General features: G+C 44.8%; 1 protein-coding gene across 2 annotated transcripts in view; it reads right to left on the bottom strand.

Annotated features, from left to right (window-relative positions):
* The window catches only part of AMOT (angiomotin), a 97,666-nt gene extending 72,746 nt beyond the window's left edge, over positions 1 to 24,920 (bottom strand). Inside the window, exon 1 of one of the 2 annotated variants that reach the window (XM_075940903.2) lies at positions 24,769 to 24,920. The gene's annotated coding sequence lies outside the window, so the exon portion shown is untranslated. The remainder of the gene's footprint in view (positions 1 to 24,768) is intronic. The other variant, XM_075940902.2, reaches the window with a different exon arrangement.
* Between the last annotated feature and the right edge of the window lie 1,682 nt (positions 24,921 to 26,602).

Here is a 26,602-nt window from a genome sequence, read left to right on the forward strand (position 1 = left end):
GGATACCTTGTTTCACCTTGGAGAGGTGCCGCAATTCTCCTTAAAAGAAAATAAAGTTAAATGTGTGCACAAACTTTGTTGTGTAATAGTTGGCACTTTATCTGCAGTGGCTAATTGGGCTTTGTAAGTGAAAAAGCACTGTGAGCTTCTTAACTGTGTATCATTGTGTTTATCTTATGCACAATCTGGCCCTATAATTTCTATATAAATAGGAGTTCATATGTGTAGTCCTATTTGGATACTAAGACACATATTTTAAGCAGTAAAATATTTTTACAGCTTGATATTTGTAAAAGCACTTTGAGATCACTGGATGAAAAACACTTTCAAGATGTTTTTACAAATATCAAGCTGTAAAAACTTGAAGTCTATATTTGACTATAGAAATATGATTTATAAATAGGACTATACTCATAAAATATATTTGTTTAAATAATTATATAAAAATGTGTGTAAAATTATATAACAAATATATAGTGATTTCACTTTTCAGCCAGTGACTTCTAAGGTGCTTTTATAAATATTTTAAGCTTCACAATATCCTTGCAAGGTAAGGAAGTAATTGTGATGTTGCAAAAACAAGGAATGTTCTTGTGTATGTGCATAAGTGCAGTTTTTACTCACTGATATTTAATAAATAAATAATAATAAATATATAGACATATAAGAATCTGGGTTCATTAGTAGGGTTGCCAGGTGTCTAGTTTTCAACTGGAACATCTGACTGAAAAGGGGCCCTGGCAGCTCGGCTCTGGCTGTTAAAAATCCAGTTGATGGGGCTGACAGGCTCCCTACTTAGCTCCTTGAAGCTCCTGGAAGAAGCAGTATGACCCTTGGGCTTCTAAGTGGAGAGATGGCCAGGGGTTCTCCACATGCCACCTCCAACCCAAGCACCGGCTCCACAGCTGTAATTGGCTGGGAACTCCCTGGCCACACTTTCACCTAGGAGCCAAGGGACATGTCACTGCTTATGGGGAGCTTGCCCAAGAAGTGCCACCCAGAGTCCTCTCTCTACACCCCTTCCTACACCCCAATCTCCTACTCCAGCCCAGAGCCCCCTCCCGTACCTTGAATCTCTCATTTTTGGCTCCATCCCAGAACCCACACTCCCGGCCCACAGTCTGTAAACCCTCCCATATCCTAACCCCCTACCTCAACCCGAAGCCCCTCTCCCACATGCCCAAGCCCCTTAGCTCCACCCTCCAGTCTGGAGTCCCTTCCTGCACCTCAGACCTTTCATCCCTGATCCCCACCTCAGAGCCTGCACCCCAAACCTCTGCCCCAACCTGGAGTCCCCTCCTGCATCCTGAACCCCTCATTCTAGACCTCCCTGAGAGCCCACACCCCCACTGGGAGTCCTCACCCCCTCCTGCACCCAAGCCCCTGTCCCCTGGTGAAAATGAGCGAGTGTGGGGGAGAGTGTGCAACAGAGGGAGAGGGGAATGGAACAAGAGGGGGAGCCATGCCTCAGAGAAGGGTGAGACAGGGAGCAGGACAAGGATGTTCAGTTTTCTGCAATTAGAAAGTTGGCAACACTATTTAGACCTAATCTATCCTTACTTCAATGCAGAAAAAAAAGCAGCATGAATTCAGTGGGACAAATCACATGGGTGAAATCAGTCATACAGTTAAGTGTTTTCAGGATTAGGCCCCACAGTTCTAAAAACATCAAGCCAAGTCAGAATGATTCAACGGAATAACTCCAATTTACACCAAATGCAGAAAACAATTAAAAGCGTGGCAAAGACAGATGACAACTAAATACATGACAATTAGATAAATTCATTTAAGCAAGACACTAAAGAGTCCCCTGTGCTAAATGTTTCACTCAAAAATAAAACAAATATTCTTCCAAATCCCAAACCTGTATGTTCTGTGCATTTACAACCCCATGGCCCTCTCAAAATTGCCCTGACAGACAGATTTAAGAAGAGTGTATGCCCCATCCATGTATTCTTGAGACTTGAAAATTTATCCCAAATACAGCCATAATGTTATCAACTCTCACGATCTTATGACATCTCACAATATTTGTTTCTTTTTCCTTCAATCTCCTTTTTTTTTTTTTTTTTTAAAGGAAGCTTCATTCTCTCCAGATTGTAGAAAAAAAGCTTGAAATCACAACTCTGAATGTGCCTTCCAAACAGAAGACAAAGAACCCAAAATGTAATAATTCCAAATCTCATGATCTTTTATCCAATCTCATTATTTTGGGGGTCTGCCTGTTAGTGTTTCAACACTAGCAATTGGCAATACCGCAACCGTTGGTTTTAACTGTACAAACTTCCAACCTAGACAGGCAAAGCTACTATTGGCACCCAAGCGGAGCATGAAACAGGTAAACTCCATTGGTACAAATAGCAGCTGCCTGTCTATGGCCCCCTGCCCTGTAATCAGGGCAAATTCCCCGATCCATCCAAATATGGTCTGAGATAACAATATGACCCGTTCTCTCAAAAGGTCCAATGGGTAGCAGAATATTTATATACAAACTATTTCCCTGCCTTTCTCACAATTCACCTCCTCCTTTGTTTACATACAATAAGCGCTAATCCTTTGTTTGCCACATAGCCTCCCTGTGAGGTCATTTAATTGTCTGTAAAAGCAGGATGGAGATTACCAGTGACAGTGTTTATTTGTTTTGTGACTATCTCTTTCAGTAACTTGCAATTTCAAGAAAGAATAAAATGAACAATAAAGGAGGGAAGATGTGTATCCACAATGATAATTCATCTCCCCACTTTGATACCTTAAGATCCAAAGCCTGCAAATATTTGCACTATTGAGTAGCTTCATTTACTTTACAGGATCAGGCCTTAAAGTAACACCAATTTCCAAAAGTGTTCAGCAAACAGCAATTTCCACTGGGTAAAAAATTGTGCTGCTTGCATTACAAGACTTGCCCAGTAAAAGATATTATTTCACCCACCTTGTTTTTCCTATTCAAAAACTTTATAAAAAAAACAAACAAACAGTCTTGCAGAACCTTAGAGGCTAACAAAAAATGTAGATGGTATCATGAGATTTTGTGGGCACAACTCACTTCCACAAAACCTCATGATACCATCTCTAAGGTGGTTAGTCTCTAAGGTGCTGCAAGACCATTAATTGTTTTTTACATTTTCCCAGTTATAGACTAACATGGCTATCCCTCTGAAACTTTTCCTATTCAAGTTAGTTCAGTGGGACTATTGTTGTGAGGGAGGACAGCCTGATGTGGCCCTTCACCTTTTAATTGCTTTACTCACAAGACTGTTATTTACATATGTTCACAAATCTACTATAAAAATAATCTAGAAACAATTTCAAGAAAATAAAGCAAACTCCCTCCTCTCCCAAATTTCCAAAAACCTGCATATAAATACATAATCTTTTTTCTGTAACTGACGCTCATACGTTGGAAATTCTTAGCAAAAACATGTAAACAATTCATTAACATTCCTACATTACAGCTAGAATAGTATGCCAGAAGTTATGGTGTGCCTGAGGAGTGTACTGGAAATATATAGCTATAACTTAGATTAAAGATTTATAAATAACCCTGAAATATCCCAACACATCAAATGCCTTCCACCCGCATCCCAAAAGAAAACTTGTGGCATGGAGATTCATCAGCAAAGCAAAATATTTTTCATTCACATAGTGAAAAGTGACTTGCCTTGCCCAAGGCATATTAACCTCAAGTCGTCATCTTCCTCTGTTTATTCTAAAGAACATTAGGGCAGCGCTTTTTTTAACCAATCAGAGATAACAGCTTTATCTGAACAGGAAAAGAACAAAGAGAGATGCATGAAATCCAAATTCTCCTCAGAAAATGTTCTTCCTTTATGACCCTGCACCATCACCCCTCTACCTAGTGCAGCACTCACAAGCTAATGGCACACACTGACTCAAGCGCTGCCAGATGAAGGAAGTTAGCGGTTTTCCACACAGAGATCACACTATAATGTGGGAATTCAGGAAACAGCAGAAGAAAGAAGTTCCTAAAAACCATGCCAGCATTCTCAGGCCAAGTTATGCAATCATGCAAAGGTTACATTAGATGCATTCAAAGGCAGAGAAGATAAATGGCGCTGTGGAAACAATTTGGAAGTAGAAAAATAAATCCTAAGCCCATCCTACTCCTTGAGCAGTACTTGATAACCTGAGATTTCCCCTCCGCCTCCCCCCCTGCAACCTATGATTTTTGAGGGGCTGCTAACCCCCACTCTTTACAATTACTCCATTAAAAACTCTCAGAGGTGTAGCCATGTTAGTCTAACTAAAAGAACAAAGTCCTGTAGCATCTTAGAGACTAACAAAAATATATAAATAGTATCATGAGGTTTCATGGGCACAACCCACTACTTCAGATGACAAATATGGAGCAAGAGGCACAGAGGTTGAACTACAAAGCAGAAAAGAGGGGGAAGAGAAAGAAAGGGAAGAAATCGTCAATTAAAGGGTCCATGCAAAATGAGTCCAATAGAGTAGGCTGTAAGTGCCTGCTACTTGGCTTTTGATGTCATTTGGGTGAATATAATGGCCCATCCAGTTCATGTCTTTGTTCAAGCTGTGAGAGAGAGTATCAAATTTTCATATGAAGGCTAGTCCTGCAGATTCTCTGGTTGATTCCTGAAATTGTCTTATTAGAGAATAGCCACCTTCAAATCCATTAATGAGTGCCCGGGCAAGTTAAAATGTTCCCTAACAAGTTTCTGTATGTTACCATTTCAAACATCTGATTTGTGTCTTTCGAACATCAGTTGGGCCAATATGACAGAGGGTCACTGCTGGCACTTGCTGACATCTATCACATTGGAGGATTTGCAGTTTTTTTCCAGCTAAGATCTTTTTTGGCCTGGGCTTTGATAACTTCTGTATTTTAGCAATGTTTAGTTCCATCTTTTTCTTCCAGATTTCAGCTTTCTGATCTTAACTACATTTTTTATAGTTAAACAATTTAAATGGGATTGTTCTTGTACCTGCTGCACCCATCACAATTCATTATTTACAGGCTCATTTGTTGGGAAGCACTCATTTCCTTCAGAACGGCTGTAAGGCCTCTGTGTTGTGTGTGGTGACAATCATATAGTGCAGGGGCAGTCGATATGCAGATTGCGGGAAAATACAGCACATTGACACTTAGGGTCAACCATTATAATAAAGATGTGTGGGTGAAAGTGCTGGTTTAACAGCTCTATTTAGTCTTTGTGACTGGGAAAGGGCTGTTTTAGTATTCATATATATGCAAATATATTTGTTAGTAACTGGTGGGTGCAACACCTGCATACATCCGAACAAGCACGCATGACCTCAATATTGGTGCACAAGACAAAACTCAGTCCGCTCATGCAAAATTTTAGAGGGAACACTTGACAGGCTCCCCAATGCCTGTGAGTTCCCCGCTGTATGTGAGGTACAACATTGCCAAAGAAAAACAGAGAATAAGGCCCTACACATTCGTTTCACTCAGAGATTTATGGAATTTCAAGAAACCTACAAACTGAGTTCAATAATGGCTTAATATGAAAGGATCATCCATAGTATCAATAGAAAAACATAAGGTGGAGCCATCTTAAAGCTTCCCCTCTGGTGAGATTGGGGTAAACTGCACCTAATGAAAAGAGAAAGCTCAATCCACTTGTCCCAGCAGAAGTGAAGATAAGGCATAAGTTCAATGTGAAACAGTATACCAAGAGATGGTAATGATGGGTACTTGCATACCAATTATATTTACAGTTGCTACTGTAAAACCGAACATGTTTGGGGTTATTAGGAAAATGCTGCCTTCCAGAATTCATACATTTGAACAGCTATGGGCCATATGTGCGGGAGAGCTCTGTGTAGCTCAAAAGCTCATCTCTTTCCCCATCAAAAGCTGGTCCAATAAAAGATACTGCCTCACCTACCTTTTCTCTCCCATGGGCCACGTGGTCTTGCTTCCCCATCTCAGTGCTCACAGTGTCTTTCTACAGCAGTTTACTAATTCTGCACAATAAAATTGTAGCCGTGTAAACATTTTAATAACCATATAATTTACCAAACTGCAATGGGCAAATTAATTATTGTAGAAAATGTTTACATAGGCCTGGTCTACATTACAAAGTTGGGCTGACACAACTCACCTTCAATCTACCTAGTCGTGCATGTTCCTACACTTAACGTTGTCTCCTACTGATATAAGTACCCTATTACAGCAACGTAATAACACCTTCCTGAGCAGCAATGAGTCACAGTTTATGAAATGAGACTGACGCAGCACAAGTATAGACCTTGCATTACTTATGTCAGCCTTAACAGTCTTCCAATAGCTGTCCCACAATGCCCAATAACAACCATTCTCATCACAATTGTGATCTCTGCTGCCCAGCAGTTACAGAGAGGCCTCCCTCCCCTTTAAAAACCTCAGAATTTTTTTAATGATTTTCCCTGATTGTCCAGGTTGGCAAGCATATCTTGCTCTCTGTTGCACAATCCAGATGTGCTCTAGCTTCAAGTAAATTGGAGATATTGGATCTTCCAAGCCTGGACATATGAGAAGATGAGAGTATGCAAGCACAGCTATGGACCAGCAATGGAAACACTGACATCTACAAGCAGATTGCAAGGGGGATGCAGGAGAAGAATATAATATGGATCATCAGCAGTGGCATGTGAAAGCAAAGGAATAGTGTGAGGAAGGCAAATAGTCAATCCAGTGCTGAGTCACAGACCTGCCAGTTTTACAAAGAGCTGCATGCCAAACTTGGTGGAGACAATGCATGCCACCAGGGATATCTTCAAGTAGCCCAAGGTATAAGCCGCTGGTGTAAACAGTGAGGGCAAAAAAGAGAAGGGGGAAGAGGATGGGGAACATGTGACTGGGTAGTTCAGCTATACCACGATCCAGGACCAGTTTGATACTCCACCCACTCAGTCCCAATAGCCGAGCATGGGTGAACCCAATGCAAGGCAAGAATATAAATGTATTTCCCATTACAGTGATATACTGACAGTGCCCCAGTTTAACCGGTCACAGCCATCAACTTCTCATTAATTTATTTGCACTAGAAGAGGTAGTGGTATAACAAAGAGAGGGAGCGTCGTTATCTGTTTTTCAGTCTCCTGTAGAGGTAAGGAATGGGGGGGGGGGAGTGTATGTGGAGCAGTTTGTTTTTGTACACAAGGATGTCCCTTGAATCCTCCTGAGAGGTTCTGATGCAACTTCTCCTGGACGACCTCTGCAGTCCTCAGCTGAAGGTTTCTACGGATGGCAGCCCTATTTTTTTTTCCTCCATGGTAGGACAATTGCCCACGCCAGTCAATGATAACTTTGGCAGGCACCATTGCAGTTAATAGGCTCACAGCATACAGGTCTGGGCTGTGTTTGGAATTCCTGTGTTCTCAGTGCCTCTAAAACCCTTACCTGCTGTGGGAAATGGTGTCAGTATTGAAAACCAACACGGATGTCAGTCAAGTGTCCCCGGGATTCGCCAGCACTTGCACTACCATAGAAAAGTAGCCCTTTCTGCTGATGTGCTCTGAGGCAAGTTTGTCCACTGCCAAAAAAAGGGACAAGCGTGCTGTCTATTGCTCCACCACAGTTCGGGAACCCCATTGCTGCATCCCTTACGTCCTGTACCTTACCAAAAGTCAGAGGAGCAGGAGACAACTAACAGCCCTGTACTCTTGCACAACAACAGACCTCTCACTGGATTTTTCTCAATCCAAAATGGTTTCCCACTGACCTGCAGCAATACAATGCTGCAAGTTTCTACAGTGAGATTGCCACTTGCTTCTCCACTTTCAGTGCAGCTCTTCATGTTGGTGTCCCCATGCTGGAGGGCAGGGGGTGAGGTTGGCACACAGATCCAGGAACATAGCTTTGTGCATGTGAAAGTTCTGCAGCCATTGCTCGTCATCTCATGCCTGCATTCCAATGCAATCCTACCAGTAAGTGATCATTTCTTGGGTCTAGAAGTAGTGCTCTACTATCTAGTACTGCTCCATAAAAGCTACCCAACCTTGAATTGGTTTTCACTATGTTCCACAGCAATCTACCCTAACAAGAAAATCATCATGTTCCCTGCTAATATTCTTCTTACAGCTCTGCAAATACAGTCCAATGCTTATGACAGTAGTATAGAGTTGTGAGTCCCATATTTCTATCAGAGATGGTTCACAGTGATACGATCTGCATGAGTTTGTGAAATTTGTATAAAAGGCACAAAATTATAAGCTAGACACAACATTATGGGATGGAGAGAGTTGCATGTTGGGAATTTGATCTCTGGCTCACAGACACTCCTAGGAGACTCATTTCTTCCTACTGCCAAAACTTCCCCAATGCTAGTGTGTTGAACAATGGTGAGCTGCACACTGAGCTACCTACCACATTCGTCATTGACACAAGCACTCCTGCTGAATGCAGAGCTGATTAGGGATGTTAAATATCAGTTAACTGAATAGTCGATCAACCTAATGAATTCTTATTGGTTACTTGCCTATCTTATAGTCTCTGGGAGAGGGGCTGGCAGTCAGTGGGCTCCTGCCCCACTCCCAAGGAGCCCCCTGCCATTCTGCACTGCTGCCTCTGTATCATGGGGTGCTAGGTGGGAGCTGGTCTGCGAGCCAGTTTAAAATCCAGCTCCCCTCATGGAATGGCTGCCTGTCACCATGTGCTGCTTCCTCTGATAAAGAGGCAGCAAGGTGGAATAGCAACAGGCCCTGTCCAGGAGGGGGCTCAGCTCCAGACCCAGCACAAGCCTGAACTGAGCTAGGCTGCCTGCCCACCTGGCTCCTAATACACTTTAAATACAGAGCTACAGTGCACTTTAAATGCAGAGCTATCCGGGGTAGGTCCCGGATCTGGCGTAAGCCAGATCTGAGCCAGGCTGCTGGCCAGCCTGCTAAAAAAATAACTGGCAGGGGTGGGGAAGGGAAATGTGTGTAGTCTATACCATTGACTTATAAGCTGTTGCTTATTGGTTAATCGACTATACTACTACATTCCTAATGCTGATGGAAGGAGACAAGTACAGACACACACAAGTACCATACTCACTGCTGCAGCTTTATGCTGACATAACTTGTGTCAACCAAAATTTGTATTGCAGACATGGCCATAGACAGCTTCAGACCCTATCTATTGCAGGCTTTATGCAGAATTTTTTTCCAGCTAATAGTAGGATTGGTACAGTTTAAACACAGTTCCTTAACCCAGTTCCCAGCACAGATTACTTGGTGCTTTAATGTGCAACGGAACAAAAACAGCAGCCTCACCCATTGAACATGGAAAACAAAATAAGCAGCAATATTTCTACCAGGAATCCCTTTCAGCTACAGCCTGTATGGGATGTGCTATAATTAGCAAGCACAGGCTCCCTTGTACAGAGCAATTCCTGAAGAAACAGAATGCCGATAAGCAATCACTGACTACAGAAAATTAAATTAAATGTATTGGCTTTGCTCTGACTAAATCCATGTCCTATTCCCATGGATTTACGTGAGAGTTTTGCCTGAGCAAGGGCTTCAAGATCACATTCTTAAGAAAGGATTTGATTTACTCATTTCTACAAATATATGAATAAAGACCAGTTTCACAGGGGAACTGTGAACACACCAACATCTGTAGGTGTGGGGAGCTAACAGCCATATCAGGCCCCTGGGCAACAGGGAGGGGACTGACTCCATGCTCCTGGAAAGGGTGGGGCCTCAGGCAGAAAGGCCTGGAGCGCGCCATGCCAGCCCTGCCACCAATTCCTCAGAGCTGCCCGGAGTGTGCCTCGCAGTGTAGGGGGAACGTTTTGGTAATCAACAACACACGTATGCCATTTTGGAAAAGTCCAAACAACAACATGGACTCTATCTTGGCCACCCTTCTTCCTCCTCCCCTGAGGGCATTTTCCCGCTCTTTTAACCGTTTGGCGGGAAAACTAGGCAGACACGTGAGCTAGGTTCTGCCCAGCAACAGCAGCTTATTTCAGGGCTACCTCTTGAGTTCCAAGGGGCTGCCCTTCAGAGTGGCAGAGTCTGGCGCTACATAGAGGAGTACGCCAGCATCACGCAGATAGGTTTCGGTTGTGGGAGGGTGAACGTACCTGCATGCACGGGGTGTGCTACCAGCTGCCACCCCTCATCACCAAGGACATACACACACCCACGATGGCGCAGGGAGGGGAGTGGGAGCACAGCTGACACAGCCGGATCGCTCTTTGCCTGTGATATCATCTGGAGACGGGATCTGGAGCTGTCTTACCACCACGAGGGTCCACAAGCTGCAGGACATGGTAGTGATTTCATAATCCTCCATTTCCTTACCAGGGTCCTATCCTGGGGGGAGGGAACTCACCCGAGACACAGTCGTGCGCCACCTTTGTGTTGCTTTCCTTTAGTTATGGAGGTCCTGGTTATAGTTATGATCTTTACTTTGGGTGAAAGGTTAAATAAAGGCCGTTTGTTAGAACCACATTTTAGTCAGTATATCTTTCCTAAGGGGCTGAGACAAACTCCGATGACAGAAGTGGGTAGGGAGACGTTCCTTTAGGCTGGGTTCCTTTTCGGCCAGGAATACCAGTCAACAGTGGTGCTCTAGCAATGATTTAAAGGCTCCGGGAGCTGCAGCTGTCACAGTAACAGCAGTGGCAGCCAGGAGCCCCAACCCCTTTTGAATCGCTGGGCCCCGTTTGCCCCCCACTCCGGTTTGGCAGGCCTTCTGAAATGTTTTAGGATGTAAAAGTTCACTGCTTGTCTCCTCACAGGATCTAAAGCCCAACGGAGTCAACGGAAAGACTTCCATTGCATCTGATCCAGTGTTTCCTTTAAGATTTTCCATCCATGAGTGGAGTGAGTTTTGTCTTGTGAACCCACACTGAAGTCAGAGGCGCTTGTTCGGACATTTACCACTGTGGCACCCAAGTTATAAACCTCTCCCTTTTCCCCTCTGCTGCCATGTCTCCCATCCTCGTGCTCCCCTGATGCCTGCTGCTGCCCCCACCCTCCTCTGCTGTCCTGGCTTCTGCCCTTCTCACTCCCTTCCCCATCCTCTCTGACTCCTGCACCTGCCCTTCCCCCCGTTCCCACCCCTCCCTTAGCTCCCCTGCCCATCCTCTCTCCCTTTACCCATTTGCCTGCCTCTCTCCTCTGCCCTCTGGTGCCCATCCCTTCCTTCCACTCCCCTCCCTGTGTCTACCCCTCTGCTTCACCCTCACAATGCCCCTGGCACCTGATACCTTCCCTTACCCCCTTCACCTTCCTGGTGCCTCCCAGCTGCTCCTGCCACGCGGCCCTCACCCCCAGGATCAGCTGAGGCTGCAGCTGCGGGCTCTGCTAAGGGGCTGGGCGGAACTGAAATTCCTGATGCGCGCCCATGCAGGTGCACACCTTACAGGGAACCGTCATCAGATCCACAGTGCACTGTGTGATATAATGCAGGGGTTCCCAACCGTTTTCTTTCTGAGGTCTCCTCTACATGCTATAAAAACTCTAGTCCACTAGTCTCACAGTAACTGATTTCCTGCATATAAAAGCCAGGGCCAGCATTACAGGGCAGCAAACGGGACAACTGCCTCAGACCCTATGTCACAACATCTTCTGCAGAGCTACATTGCTTTGGCTTCAGCTTCACCCCCCAGGGGGTGGGGCTTGGGGCCCCAGGGCTTCAGCCCTATGCAATGTGACTTTGGCTTTCTATCCTGAGCCCCAGCAAGTCTAATGCTGGCCCTGCTTCATAGAACCCCTGAAATCTGCTCACAGCCCCTAGGGAGCCCCCAGATCCCTTGTTGAGAACCACTGTTATAAAGTAGTGTGTAAAAAGGCATTGCAGGGCATAGTGCAGGCACTGCTTTCCATGCACTCCATCACAATGATCATTTGATAAAACTAATTCATATTCATCAATGAATATTTAAATGTGAAAATATCAATTGCAAGCACCATCATCAGTGATATCAGTAATTATTTGTATCACTAATATTAATCTCCTTTTATCTAATGTCGACACATTATTAAGGAAAGATGTCACAATAAAAACTAATTGAGGACTTGGAATTCCAGTATAATCAATATTTCACCACAATGAAAATTATACATGGGCTTCTTTACTCCCCCCAATCAAAATTAATGCCTTTGCTCTAGACTGCAGTTTACTTATCTTAAAGGTCACTTACAAAGAAAAATATTAGATTCATGCATCTCTTTTTTCTGCCTCTTTGAGCTGTATAAAGAAAGCCCAATATATATGTACCTTTAAAATTACCATTTGCCCTGTATAACACTATGATGAATGGAGAAGTAACAATATGACAACACCCCAAAAAGAATGGGATTTTTAGTCATATGGTGTAATGTTTGTGTTGTTAATAACTATTTAAACTACAAAATTAATGAATATTTTGACCAAAAGAAGTCTTTGCTAAAATTTCAAGCCTAAATTCTGAGAACGCACAATAGAATACCTTCTCAGACATTCAAGGGGTACTCCAGAAAAAGTAGACGTGGTATTTCTAAGGCTAAAAAAAAGCAAATTTTCTTTTCTGAAAAAGAAAGATCTTTCAAACCTTCTTTATACATTATAAAGAAGCAAAGCAACAAAAATAACAAAAAATAAAAAGAACAAGTCCATTTATATTTAAGTCCTTTGCAGATCACATCCACTATTAGGGTCACAAAGCTGAAAAAGACTTAATGAGATCTTTTTATCCATCTCCTGCAAGAATAATAATATATAGCCTCAATCCAACAGTGAACACACACGGCTCCTGCCACCCTCCACACCTGAGTGGAACTAATTACAGGATTTGGGCTATATTATCCTCCTAATAAAAGCTGCATTAAATATTAAACTGACTTTAAATATTAATTCTAACCAAAAATTAAAAAGTAGCAGAAAAATTAGAATTCATTATCTAAAAAGGAAGATATTTTGTGCTGAGGATAAAACATATGAAACTTCTGGCAGCAGGCATTGCTCCACCCTTGCTCTGAACCCTCCCGCCGTGGTACTAGGAAACCGTTATGCTCTTCTTTATGCAGGAGATAAGGAATCACTCCCTGCAACAGAGGAGGAGAAGCCTCGTACCCCCAAGGCTGGGAGGTCTGCTGCCACCACTGCAAATAGGAAACGTAGGGTAGTGGTGGTCGGAGACTCTCTCTGGGGGGGACGGAGGCACCCATCTATCGCCCTGACATTTCATCTCGGGAGGTATGCTGTCTGCCGGTGGCCTGTATCCAAGATGTTACGGAGGCACTGTCGAGGATTATCTGGCCCTCTGACTACTATCCCATGCTACTCATCCATGTGGGCACAAATGATACTGCAAGGTGTGACACTGAGCGGATCAAGAGTGACTACAGAGCTCTGGGAGTACAGGTGAAGGAGTTTGGAGCGCAGGTGGTATTCTCTTCGATCCTTCCTGTCCAAGGTAGGGGCCCGGGCAGAGACAGGTGCATCCTGGAGGTGAATGCCTGGCTGCGAAGATTGTGTTGCCTGGAGGGCTTTGGCTTTCTCGACCATGGGATGCTATTCCAGGAAGGACTGCTAGGCAGAGATGGCATTCATCTTTCGAGAAGGGGGGAAGACCCTATTTGGATACACACTGGCTAATCTAGTGAGGAGGGCTTTAAACTAGGTTCTACGGCGACAGGTGAGCAAAGCCCACGGGTAAGTGGAAAACATGGAGACCTGGGAGATAGATCGGAAATGGGAACGTGGACTATAATGGCAGAGAGAAGGGAGGGTCAGGGCAAAACTGGGAGGCAAGATCAAATCAGTATCTTAGATGCCTATATACAAATGAGAGACGTATGGGTAATAAGCAGGAAGAACTGGAAGTGCTAATAAATAAGTACAATTATGACATTGTTGGCATCACAGAAACTTGGTGGGATAATACACATTATTGGAATGTTTGTATGGAAGGGTACAGCTTACTCTGGAAGGATAGACAGGGAAAAAAGGGAGGAGGTGTCGCCTTATATATTAAAAATGAACACACTTGGAGTGAGGTAGAGATGGATATAGAAGACGGAAGTGTTGAGAGTCTCTGGGATAGGCTAAAAGGAGTTACAAACAAGGGTGATGTCATGCTAGGAGTCTACTACAGGCCACCTACCCAGATGGAAGAAGTGGATGACGCTTTTTTTAAACAACTAACAATATCATCCAAAGCCCAAGATTTGGTGGTCATGAGGGACTTCAACTATCCAGATATATGTTGGGAAAATAACACAGCGGGGCACAGACTATTCAGTAAGTTCTTGGACTGCACTGGAGACAACTTTTTATTTCAGAAGGTTGAAAAAGTTATCGGGGGGGGGGGAAGCTGTTCTAGATTTGATCCAAACAAATAGGGAGGAACTGGTTGAGAGTTTGAAAGTGGAATGCAGCTTGGGTGAAAGTGATTATGAAATCATAGCGTTCACAATTCTAAGGAAGGGTAGAAGGGAGAACAGCAAAATAGAGACAATGGATTTCAGGAAGGCGGATTTTGGTAAGCTCAGAGAGCTGATAGGTAAGGTCGCATAGGAACCAAGACTGAGGGGGAAAACGACTGAGGAGAGTTGGCAGTTTTTCAGAGAGACATTATTAAGGGCCCAAAACCTAGCTATTCCACTACGTCAAAGAGATAGAAAATATGGCAAAAGACCGCCTTGGCTTAACCACGAGATCTTGCATGATCTAAAAATAAAAAAGGAGTTATGTAAAAAATGGAAAGTAGGACAAATTACAAAGGATGAATATAGGCAAACAACACAGGAATGCAGGGGAAAGATTGGAAAGGCAAAGGCATAAAATGAGCTCAAACTAGCTACGGGAATAAAGGGAAACAAGAAGACTTTTTATAAATACATTAGAAGCAAGAGGAAGACCAAGGAGAGGATAGGCCCACTGGTCAGTGAGGAGGGAGAAACAGTAACAGGAAACTTGGAAATGGCAGAGATGCTTAATGACTTTTTTGTTTCGGTCTTCACCGAGAAGTCTGAAGGAATGCCTAACATAGTGAATGCTAGAGGGAAGGAGGTAGGTTTAGAAGATAAAATAAAAAAAGAACAAGTTAAAAATCACCTAGAAAAGTTAGATGCCTGCAAGGCACCAGGGCCTGATGAAATGCATCTTAGAATACTCAGGGAGCTGATAGAGGAGGTATCTGAGCCTCTAACTATCATCTCTGGAAAATCATGGGAGACAGGAGAGATTCCAGAAGACTGGAAAAGGGCAAATATAGTGCCCATTTATAAAAAGGAAAATAAGAACAACCCAGGAAACTACAGACCAGTTAGTTTAACTTCTGTGCCAGGGAAAATAATGGAGCAAGTAATTAAGGAAATCATCTGTAAAGACTTGGAAGGTGGCAAGGTGATAGGGAACAGCCAGCATGGACTTGTAAAGAACAAATATGTCAAACCAATCTGATAGCTTTCCTTGATAGGATAATGAGTCTTGTGGATAAGGGAGAAGCAGTGGATATGGCATACCTAGACTTTAGTAAGGCATTTGATACGGTCTTCTATGATATTCTTATCAATAAACTAGGCAAATACAACTTAAATGGGGCTACTATAAGGTGGGTGCATAACTGGCTGGATAACCGTACTCAGAGAGTAGTTATTAATGGTTCACAATCCTGCTGGAAAGGTATAACAAGTGAGATTCCGCAGTGGTATGTTTTGGGACCGGCTCTGTTCAATATCTTCATCAATGATTTAGATATTGGCATAGAAAGTAGGCTTATTAAATTTGCAGATGATACCAAGCTGGGAGGGGCTGTGACTGCTCTGGAGCATAGGGTCATAATTCAAATTGGAGAAATGGTCTGAGGTAAACGAAATGAAGTTTAATAAAGACAAATGCAAAGTGCTCCACTTAGGAAGGAACAATCAGTTTCACACATACAGAATGGGAAGCAACTGTCTAGGAGGGAGTATGGCAGAAAGGGATCTAGTGGTTATGGTGGACCACAAGCTGAATGAGAGTCAACATGTGTGATGCTATTGCAAAAAAAGCAAACATGATTCTGGGATGCATTGATAGGTGTGTTGTGAGCAAGACACGAGAAGTCATTCTTCCGCTCTGTTCTGCACTGGTTAGGCCTCAGTTGGAGTATTGTGTCCAGTTCTGAGCACCGCATTTCAAGAAAGATGTGGAGAAATTGGAGAGGGTCCAGAGAAGAGCAACAAGAATGATTAAAGGTCTAGAGAACATGACCTATGAAAGAAGGCTGAAAAAATTAGGTTTGTTTAGTTTAGAAAAGAGAAGATTGAAGGGGGACATGATAGCAGTTTTCAGGTATCTAAAAGGGTGTCATAAGGAGGAGGGAGAAAACTTGTTTATCTTGGCCTCTGAGGATAGAACAAGAAGCAATGGGCTTAAACTGCAGCAAGGGAGGTTTAGGTTGGACATTAGGAAAAAGTTCCTAACTGTCAGGGTAGTCAAACACTGGAATAAATTGCCCAGAGAGATTGTGGAATCTCCATCTCTGGAGATACTTAAGAGTAGGTTAGATAAATGTCTATCAGGGATGGTCTAGACAGAAGTTGGTCCTGCCATGAGGGCAGGGGACTGGACTCGATGACCTCTCAAGGTCCCTTCCAGTCCTAGTATTCTATGAATCTATTCAAAGGTTACACAGAGAGAGCAAAAAAGACAACCAACATCAAGGTTTTTTTAAGCAAATGGATAATTTTTAGAAAAATTACATTCCTCCTTTGATGGAACTAAAAATACACCAATCGCAATTAGAGACAGCAAGACAGTGAATATCAAATAATTGATTCACACTTTATTTTCCTAAAATTAAAAAGGTACCTATTTGATCACAGAGCTCTGTCTGAGCAGAGAGACTGCTTCTGAGTTCTGACAGAACATCAGCACCCTCTGCTGGTGATTCCAAGTTTAAATAGCTCAGTTAGAGGAAACCTGAACAAAGAAAAAATTCTATTTTAAAACACAATATGCAATTTTTCTTTTAAATGGGCTACAAATCAGACCCCTTTCAAGTTAACAAACCACAGCAACACTAAGCATTTTGCTAAACTTTGGCAGATAGAAAGTTGTTTTTAAGAGGCCAAATTACTGAATCATCCTAGCAGATTATTGTGTTAGATATCTTTGCCAGCTCAGAAACCATTGTTTATAATTTGGGCCATACTGGAATATGTATGAAAGCACTAAACATCCAGTTTTTAGTGATGTTCATAGTAGAAAGCACCTGTTTTGCACTACTGGATAGTCCAGACACAATCTGGTAATCTTCCAGCTGTCCCTTGGCATTCCATCAATTTTGCTGTTGCCGAGACAAGTAACAGCAACACATTAAAGATGCATCTACAGTACATTGTTTTTCCCACTGGATCACAAGCATGGAGGCAGAAAAGCAAGTGTAGGCTGGTCACTGGCTTTTTAAATAAAGTGCAGTCCAGACTTGCTCTCAACCCTGTATACACTATGGCTTCCACCATGACAGTGCAATAACAGCTTAACATTGATCTTAATTTTCCTGGTGTACACATAAGCTTGTCTATACACAAAAGTTATTTAGTTAAATTATAGTATACTTAAAGTGATACAGCTCCCCTAGTGTAGATGTAATTATAGTGGTATTTATATCAGCAGTATTGTGTCTACAATACCTATTACACTGGTATTACTATATTGGTAAAATAATAAAAATCACACCCCACAACACAGGTATACTAGAACAAAAACTGTATGGAGATCAGGCCTTAGTCAGAAGGGTTAAGACTGGCAAACAGAATCTGTGTGCAGCACATGAGAGTGTGGAAAACAAAAGAAACAATGTGAGTTCAGGACGGAGTATTCAGTAGTCTTTGGATTGAGTTTCCTGGCTTTTGCCAGTTTGTTTCCTCATTGAACACTTTTCAAAAGTAGCTTTTTGTTCTTCTGATTTCCTTCTTTATATATAGTAATGAAAAGCCATGATATTCAAGTTATTTCATGGTGACTTGCCTTGTCAATAAACACACATTACACTGTTTTAAATGGTTTGTTTTATTTGTTAAATGTCTTTAAAGCAGGAAGGGGACTCTTCTGATGGATTGTAATGGGCTTGAGATCTGACCTTTACCTAATATACCCAATCCAAAGATCTCAAAGAGCCTCACAAATATTGGTCTAAAGTATTAAATACATACATATTTTTTAAATACATAGGACTATGACATGCATCGCCATCAGTTCTAACAGCAGCAAAAACAGCACTACAAACCCGCCGGTGGAGTTTTTGCGGCAGTGTCATCAAACCCTTGCCACTGCCTCAAGAACTCTTGCTTGTAGGTAACATTTAATGAGACACAGGCTACAATTTATTTAACAGGCTGAGAACATCCAGCTTCATGTCTCCACCACTTGTGATCCTGCCACAACAGTGGAAAAAATTACCCAGTGCTTCTTGGTGGAATTTTCAGGAGGTCATCACCCAATACACTGAGGTCTTTTCAAAATGCACAATGGGAGGTACTGGATGCTGAGCAATTTTGAAGCTATGGCCCTCATTTAGGTGCATAAATGGGAGTGGATCTCTTGAAAATCTAACCCTCATTGGTGATGCTTGAGTATTCAAAAACCTGGTGTTGAGCTCTTTTATATAGGACTTTATATAACCATGGGACTGAGAGCTAACTGTTTGCTACTTAATCCAGAGGGATGTGGCCGTGGCAATTACTGACCAGGGGACTGGTAAGGGGCAGTAGCAGCCATCAGGCCCCCTGCACTCGGTGCAGCGGCAGGAACTGCAGGAAAGTGGAATGACACAGCAGCCTTCTCTGCTCCGCTGCCATTTCCCAGGTCAGCCAGGTCACAGTGAATGTGGAGAGCCCAATACCTGCTGCCGGCCCCCAGCCTGCCCGGGGTCCCACAGTCTAACTTAAGAATGGGGGATTGCCACATCCATAGGATGGTTGCGGCAGCCATCGCAGGACCCAGCCACAGCACCGGGCCTGGGACAGCCTCACAAAATATCCTATAGACTGGACAGCTCTGCACACACCTCCCCTGAGCCACTAGGATGTGCTGGCAGCAGGGTTGCCAGGTGCCCGGTATTGAACCGGACAGTTCGTTATTTTTGCCTCCTGTCCAGTAAAAATATTCAGAAAATACCAGACACCTAAAATGTCCGATACATTCTGATTTTTTCTCAGCCAGGACTCTGGCAACCCTAGTGCTTACTGGGGAGCTGTCTGGCCCGGCACAGGGAGGTAAAATGGCGGGTGACTGCCGGGAACCTGTTAGAGCCAAAAAGCCTCACCATGCATTTCTAAAAGGGGCCATGCTGTGAGGTTAGGGGTTTTTTGTTTGTTTGTTTGTTTGTTTAACAACTCTGAGTCCTTTTTTTTTTTTTTTCGGTATTTTTTTCTGAAACCATCTGGCAACCCTAGCCTGGCAGCATTGCGGCGCTAGCAGCCAGAAGCTGGTCTAGCCCTGCTCCAGTGCTGGTGATTGTGGTAAAAGCCCCCAGGACATATTAAATCATCTGGGGGTGACAGGTGGAGCTAGGGGATGAGCAGGCCATCAGCCATGTGGGGGGATGACATGTGGAGACTCCCACCTACCTCTGAAGCCTGGCCAGAGGGGGATGGCTGCTGGCCTGCTAAGAGAATTTGAGAACTGTCACTGACCTTAAAATCAAGGTAAATTGAGTTTAAGACCCCTGATCTATGCTATGGAGCTACAGTGCCCATTGTTCATACACACCCTGGCTGTGTCTACATTAGCATCCCTTTTCCGGAAAAGGGTGCCAATGAGACACTTCGGAATTGCAAATGCCGCGGGGGATTTAAATATCCCCCGTGGCATTTGCATGAACATGGCTGCCACTTTTTTCCGGCTCGGGGTTTTGCCGGAGAAAAGCGCCAGTCTACACGGGATCTTGCGGTAAATAAAGCCTTTTCCGGAAGATCCCTTATTCCTACTGGCCCGGCTATAATTAAGTTGTTTAAACAAATGTGTTGCAATGGTAGCAAAAAAAATTGTGTATCTGAAAACTGAAGGCTGAACGTACTATATTTTAAGAAGTACTTTATTAAAAAAAAAGTTCAGAAACATTGTTCTAGTGCATTGGATGCTACATTCATATGGGAAACCTGGGTTCAACTCCCTCTTCCACATCAGGCAAACCCTTCCATATCCTCCACCACCTGTATGTAAGAAAGGGCTCACCTGCTCCTAACTTCAGGGAAGGAGCTTGCATTCCAAGTAGAGAGCAGTATTTCCCTTTGGCCCATAGTTAGGTGCTCAGCTCCTTTTGAGGGACAAGACTTAGGCACCGCTTTTCTCTTCAGCCATTCCCATTGGCTAGCTTAGGCGCTCCCTGCACCTAACTCAGGGTTGTGGAGTCTATTAGGAGGTACAACCCCTAAAAATGAGATGCCACCATGTTGAGTCTAAGTCCCTGTTGCAAATCTTAGCGCTAATTCTGTAGTAGTGCAATTTTCATGAAATGCTGCACTATTGTACTTGCACTGGTGCAATTCCACAGTGGTAGCAATTGTGGGAAAGCCAGCTTTGACCAGACACTGGCATTTTTACTCCCTATTGTCTACACCTGCTCAGAACAGGGTTAGACATCAGGGCTCTAGACAAGGTCTTCAGATGCATTAATCAACTTTATACATTTCATTATATAATACAGTGAAGTGACAGCAACTGAGGGCACATTGTATTGCAAAGCAGTGATCTTTATGGTGAGAAGACAAGCCAACAGACCACAATCAAGCAACTTTCCTATCCAGTGAGAATGCTACAATTAGGTCACCACTGAGCATTATCATCACAATGCAGGGCAGACACATTCCTATAGAATAACAAGACAGGACATCAGGCATTCAGACTGTGGAAGAGTATATTGTCTGCAGTGGTACTCAAAGTGAACAAGGAAGGGAAATCTCAATCCAAGGGTGTCCCATTTCCAATCACCTCTAATACCATTAACTCACAAACATCCCACTCTCCCCACCTCTAATATCATTAATTCACAGACACTTACCTACCTTCCTTCCTTCCCCCTCCTGTTCTGAAATGTGATTTGTCCTTTTCATATGTGTTCATTTTTTTTCATTGTATCCTTTGGTATATATGGTTGTGACTATTTTCTTCCACTATTTGATCTGAGGAAGTGGGTCTGGCCCACGAAAGCTCATCATCTAATAAACCATCTTGTTAGTCTTTAAAGTGCTACATTGTCCTGCATTTTGCTCCATTTCCAATAGACAGAGGAAGAGGATGAAATATGCAGATCTGGGATAGCACAAGGGACAGGGTTCAGAGTTTGGGTTTGAGGCTGACACAGGAGAATTCAGATAATTTATAGCAAAGTGTTACATGCTGAACTTATAAGATGTTCGCCCAGCATTCTTCACTAAGTTTCCCTCATCTTAAATGATAAACTGAATTTAGATTCTAAGTTCCAATTCTGGGCAATCTCTTTTTTTAAATAACAGAAGTAGACCCAGGTCTGACAGGTTCAGACTCCAGGTTCTAATAAGCTCCCTAACATTCAGCTATTTATTCAAACAACAGAAATTTGATAAGGGACCAACTGACAGAACATTCCTTCCCACAAGGCCCCTCCTTGGAATTCACTCCCCAGCTCCCTTTCCTTTAGCCGGTAATAACCTAAATACATTGATCTACAAGGCACACCACAAAGCTCTTTGATTTAAGTAAATGTTTGAGGAGAACTGAGATTTGGGGGATACAGGCAGTCCCCGGGTTACGTACAAGATAGGGACTGTAGGTTTGTTCTTAAGTTGAATCTGTATGTAAGTCGGAACTGGCGTCCAGATTCAGCCGCTGCAGAAACTGGCCGCCAGTTCTGACTTACATACAGATTCAACTTAAGAACCCCAAGCTTCCCCAAGTCAGCTGCTGCTGAAACTGATCAGCGGCTGATTCCAGGAAGCCTGGGGCAAAGCAACTCTGCCTCGGGCTTCCTGTAGTCAGCGCTGGTCAGCAAAGCCTCAGAAGCGCGGGAACCCGCCCAGTGTCCCTGGTCTGCTGGAGACGGTCTCCAGCAGACCAGGGGCACCGGAGCAGCTTACGAACAGGGCTTTCTCGCCCGGAGCTCGCAGGTAGCAATCTGCCACCTCAATCTCCGGGGCGAGAAAGCCCCGTTCGTAAGTGCGGATCCGACATAATTCGGATCCGCGTAAGTCGGGGACTGCCTGTACTGGAGGTATGGAATTTTATTTGAGGGGTGTGGAAATTGTGGTTATATGAACTAGCTTTTTGTGGTTTGCCACTGCTGCTTTCATTATTGGATTGTTTTCTTAATTATCTGTTCAGAGCCTGCAACAGGCATTCTTAATACTTGTTCTTTAAAGCACTTCGAGATCTATTGATGAAAAGTGCTAGTAAAATCTAGGTATTACCATTTATTATTATATATTGGAATAAAAATAAAATTAAAACAGACGCTTTCCTTCCCCAAAAAAGTCATATCTCTTGTTTCTCTCATACCATTTTGGGACTGAAATTAGGATCTTTGTTAAGAGTAAACCGATTTTTTGTGTGTGAAATCTCAGAGGGGTAGCCCTGTTAGTCTGTATCTGCAAAAACAATGAGGAGTCCTGTAGCATCTTAAAGACTAACAAATTTATTTGTGTAGAAGCTAGGGATGTAATAGTACCATAATTTAAACTAATAAGCCTAGGCTTATCAGTTACCGTTAACGGTTACATGCAGGTTCTCCGCCCCATTCCTGGGGAGCTGGTTGCCACCCTGTGCTGCTCGCTCTGTATCAGAGCCTGCAATGCAGGATGGCAGCAGGCCAGCTGGCAGGAGCCAGTATGCACTGGGAGCCGGCTTAAAAGCCAGTATGCCCAGGGAGCCGGCTGCATTTTAAAGCTTATACTGCAAAGTCTGCAGCGCTGCCAGCTCCCCAGGAGTGGGGCCAGCCAGCTCTGCTCCCAAGGAGCCAGTTGTGCTTTGGGGCTCTGCAGTATAAGCTTTACACTGCAGAGCCTGCAGTGTAACCATGTAACTGCTGAGAATTTTCAGTGGTTACATGGTTACCTAATTAACCACTTTTTAACATCCATAGCATAAGCTTTCTTGGTTAAAAAAACGCTTTGTCAGATGTGTATTTATGTGAAGTGACACAGAGGAAGTTTAAACCCCGCACTTTGGTCTCTGCTCTGATCCCTTTGAGATATGTAAGCCATGCAGCTGAGGATTCCTCCAATATAGGAAGCTGCAGGAAAAAGGAGCATTACTGAGAGACTTGTGCAGCAGGCATTATCCACTAGTAGAACAGATCCTAGGAAGCTACTGCCGTGGGAACTATGGGCTGCTCCAACTGATGTTAAGGGTCTATCTGTTCCTGGCTGTGCCCAACATAGAAAGTTTAAACCCACCTTCAGTCCACTTTATGAGCTATGCTTCCACAGAACCCAAGATCTAGCTCTTAATGCTCACTTAAATTAATGGGATTTATTCCCTCCCTGTGCTTGGATTACAAGGTCAGGCTTATAGTGGATATTTAATAGGTTTAACAGAGACAGACTCCCAACCTTTATATTCTCCTGATTTGCCATCACCTCAGTGCCTGGCCTCCAAGATCACTAGGCCCAGACCCTGCCCATGGCTGCAGTGATTAGCAGGATCCCTACACTTGTTAAAAAACAGAAATAAATTTGTGGAGCTACATGTGATTTGCAGGAAGTGGCAGAATACTAGACCTACTGCCTCTGCTGGGATTATTGCAGACTGAGTGAAAAGCTTGTCCTCGCAACACATCCCAGACAAGGGGTATGGATTCACTTACTCTCTTCCAAATTTAATGAGGCCATAGCGGACAGGGAAAGGGAGCAAAATCTTTATGCAGATGCTACAGGTTTGGAGCTGTGGATCCAGGTAGAGCAGGACAGTCCCTCACTTTGGTGATGGGGAAGGGGGCTCTCTCTGGGCCATAAAGTAAGCTGGAGGTGGGGTCCTTTCCTCTATCCGATCGATGCCCCCACTCCTCTTGTATTAGTACACACAGATACTAATGAATGCCGCAGCCTCCCCCCCCTCCCCGATCATAAAAGGAATCTGTGGTAGAGCCAAGAACTAAACATAGGTCTCCAAGAGCCCAAGCCACAAAAACTCACCCCACAGCTCCTTTCTCTGGTGTGTAAAAGGAGAGGAGGGGAAGAGAGGGGAGACATCCCGTCTCTCAATGCCGGGGGGGGGGGAAGACAGCTCCTTTGGAGCCATACAGAGTGTGCGGAGGAGTGAATGAAGCCAGCCTGCACCTCTCTCAGTACTCTGGCTCCGGTGCAGATGGGGGGCAGAAGGGGAGGGCAGCCCCCTCCGTCAACTGCGGGGAGTCAGTGGACTCTGGGGAAGGAGCAGAGGGGGGACGAGATGGGCAGCAGGGTAAAGCCAGCCCCCCCCCCCCCTCTTGGCTCCGGTGGGGGAGGGGGGATCCCGCAGGTTTTGTGTCTCCCGGTTGCCGAGTGGAGGGAGCTAGAGCCACAAATCCGTCTCCGCAAACGTCCTGGAGAGTAAAGCCCCGCGGCAGGGCGAAGCGGCGCAACCAGCCCGCCCCTGCCCTTTGTTAGTGGCTACAAAGCAGTTCAAAGGGCAGCGGCGGAGAAGCTCCTGCGGCGCCTTTTCCTTCCCGGCGCTGCTGAGCCGCTCCCTGCAGAACGCCCAGTGCCCGGCAAACAAGCCGCGCTGCCTCCCGGCAGCCACAGCCCCGGGGCGGAGCTCGCCTGCACCGGCAGCCGCGGGACTGCGCAAGGTGCCCTCGTGTGCCGGGTAGATCATCCCCCCCACGCACCCTGGGGGGCAGTGCCCCATGTGCTTACCCCGTGGGCACCTGCCCCAGCAGCCGCCCACTCATCCATCTTGCGCCGCTCCCCCTAGAGGTGACCAAGGCGGCACGACAATGAGACACACCGAGGAGCTCTGGGAACTGCCTGACGCCGCTTCGGGGATTAACTTTCACTAGGCGGCTCCAACTACAACTCCCAGCATGCCCCGCTGTGGGAACCCGCTGCAAGGTCTTCTGGGAAGTGTAGTTCTCTCACCATGGCACCCACCCCCGAAAGGTCCCCAGGGAAGACGAGATTCCGCTGCTGCATTCAGGGTTCTCAGCCCAGATCCCAATGCGTTGTGAGCCCTATTTAAAATAACCACCCCTGCCATAGTCTTTTCTCTAGACAAAAAGCAACCTTTTGCTTGAGTGACTGATGTTAGGCTAAGGCAGAGGGTGTCCAATTCACTCTTGGCTGCTCATAGTGTTGTTTTAGGCACGTGTTATTTTAGGCATTACTTACACACACCCTCTCTCTCCCTCTGACCATAAAAGCTCTTCCCCCGATTTTATTCAATTTGAGGAAAGCTACAACTTCAGAAGGTTGAAATTTGCACTTAGTAGATTGCACATGAAATCTAAATGCTTATATTTTACATTTGAGATTGTGGAATCCAATTTGGCCTGTGGGAGAAAAGAAACTAGAAATAGCTTTTTAAACAAACATTTTAATCTTAATTATTCATGCAGGTCAGAATAAGCTATGTAGATGTTTGCAGGTATGGCTTCAGCTATCATTCATGTTTTGTAGGTAGCTGCACTCCACAGTCCTGTCTCATCCATCTAGCTCTACTGACAACACAACACAGCACAGCACAGTAGATGCTGTGCCATTCCATGTCTCTTTAGACTGTGGTGGAGCAATAAAAAAATTCTCTTTATGTAGCAGTTTTCTCAGTATTTCTCCAGTAAAAGGTCAGTATGTGCCCATCAAGTACTACCAACATTTTTTTTCCATCATCAGCACCATAAAAATTGCTCAGAAGCAAATGTGATTAAGGGCAGCATCCATACACAGTGATTTCTGTTGTTGCCTGATTATGAAATTTGCTACTTATATTTAAAAAGTTTCAGTTTCAAAATCACTTATCTGAATTAGTGTAGCTTTAAACCCATAAAACTCACTGCCCCTAAATGATTCCAAGCCTCACTGTGTTCACAATACAGGCAGTCGCCGAGTTACGCGGATCCGACTTATGTCGGATCCGCACTTACGAACGGGGCTCTCTCGCCCCAGAGCTCGCAGGCAGTGGGACTGCCCAGAGCGCAGCGGTCCCGCCACCTCGACCTCCGGGGCGAGAAAAGCTGCTCCGGGAGCAAAGCTGGGGAGGCGGAGGGGTCCCGCGCCTCTGAGGCTTTGCTCTGGCAAAGCCTCAGAGGCACGAGACTCCACTGCCGCTGCCGCTTTGCTCCCGGTGCCTCTGGTCTGCTGGGGACCGTCTCCAGCAGACCAGAGACACCTGGAGCAAAGCCGGGGAGGCAGACCCACCGCCCCTGCGGCTTTGCTCCCCGTGTCCCTGGTCTGCTGGGGGGGGCGCAGCTAGTGGTCCCCCTCCCTGCTCCAGCAGACCAGGAAGACGTGGAGCAAAGCCCCAGGCCTGTGGTAGAGCAGGTGGGGCGCTGCCGGTTGGTCCCGCAGCACCGCTCCTTGGTGCTACTGGACCAACCCAGTAGCACCCCAGCTGCTCTGCCCCAGGCGTCCCCAAGTCAGCCGCTGCTGAAACTGACCAGTGGCTGACTACAGGAAGCCCCTGCCCCGGGCTTCCTGGAATCAGCCGCTAATCAGTTTCAGCAGCAGCTAACTTGGGGATGCCTGGGGTTCTTAA

This window comes from Pelodiscus sinensis, chromosome 13 (genome assembly GCF_052426305.1).
Source record: "Pelodiscus sinensis isolate ZL-2025 chromosome 13, ASM5242630v1, whole genome shotgun sequence".
Taxonomy (NCBI): Eukaryota; Metazoa; Chordata; order Testudines; family Trionychidae; genus Pelodiscus; species Pelodiscus sinensis.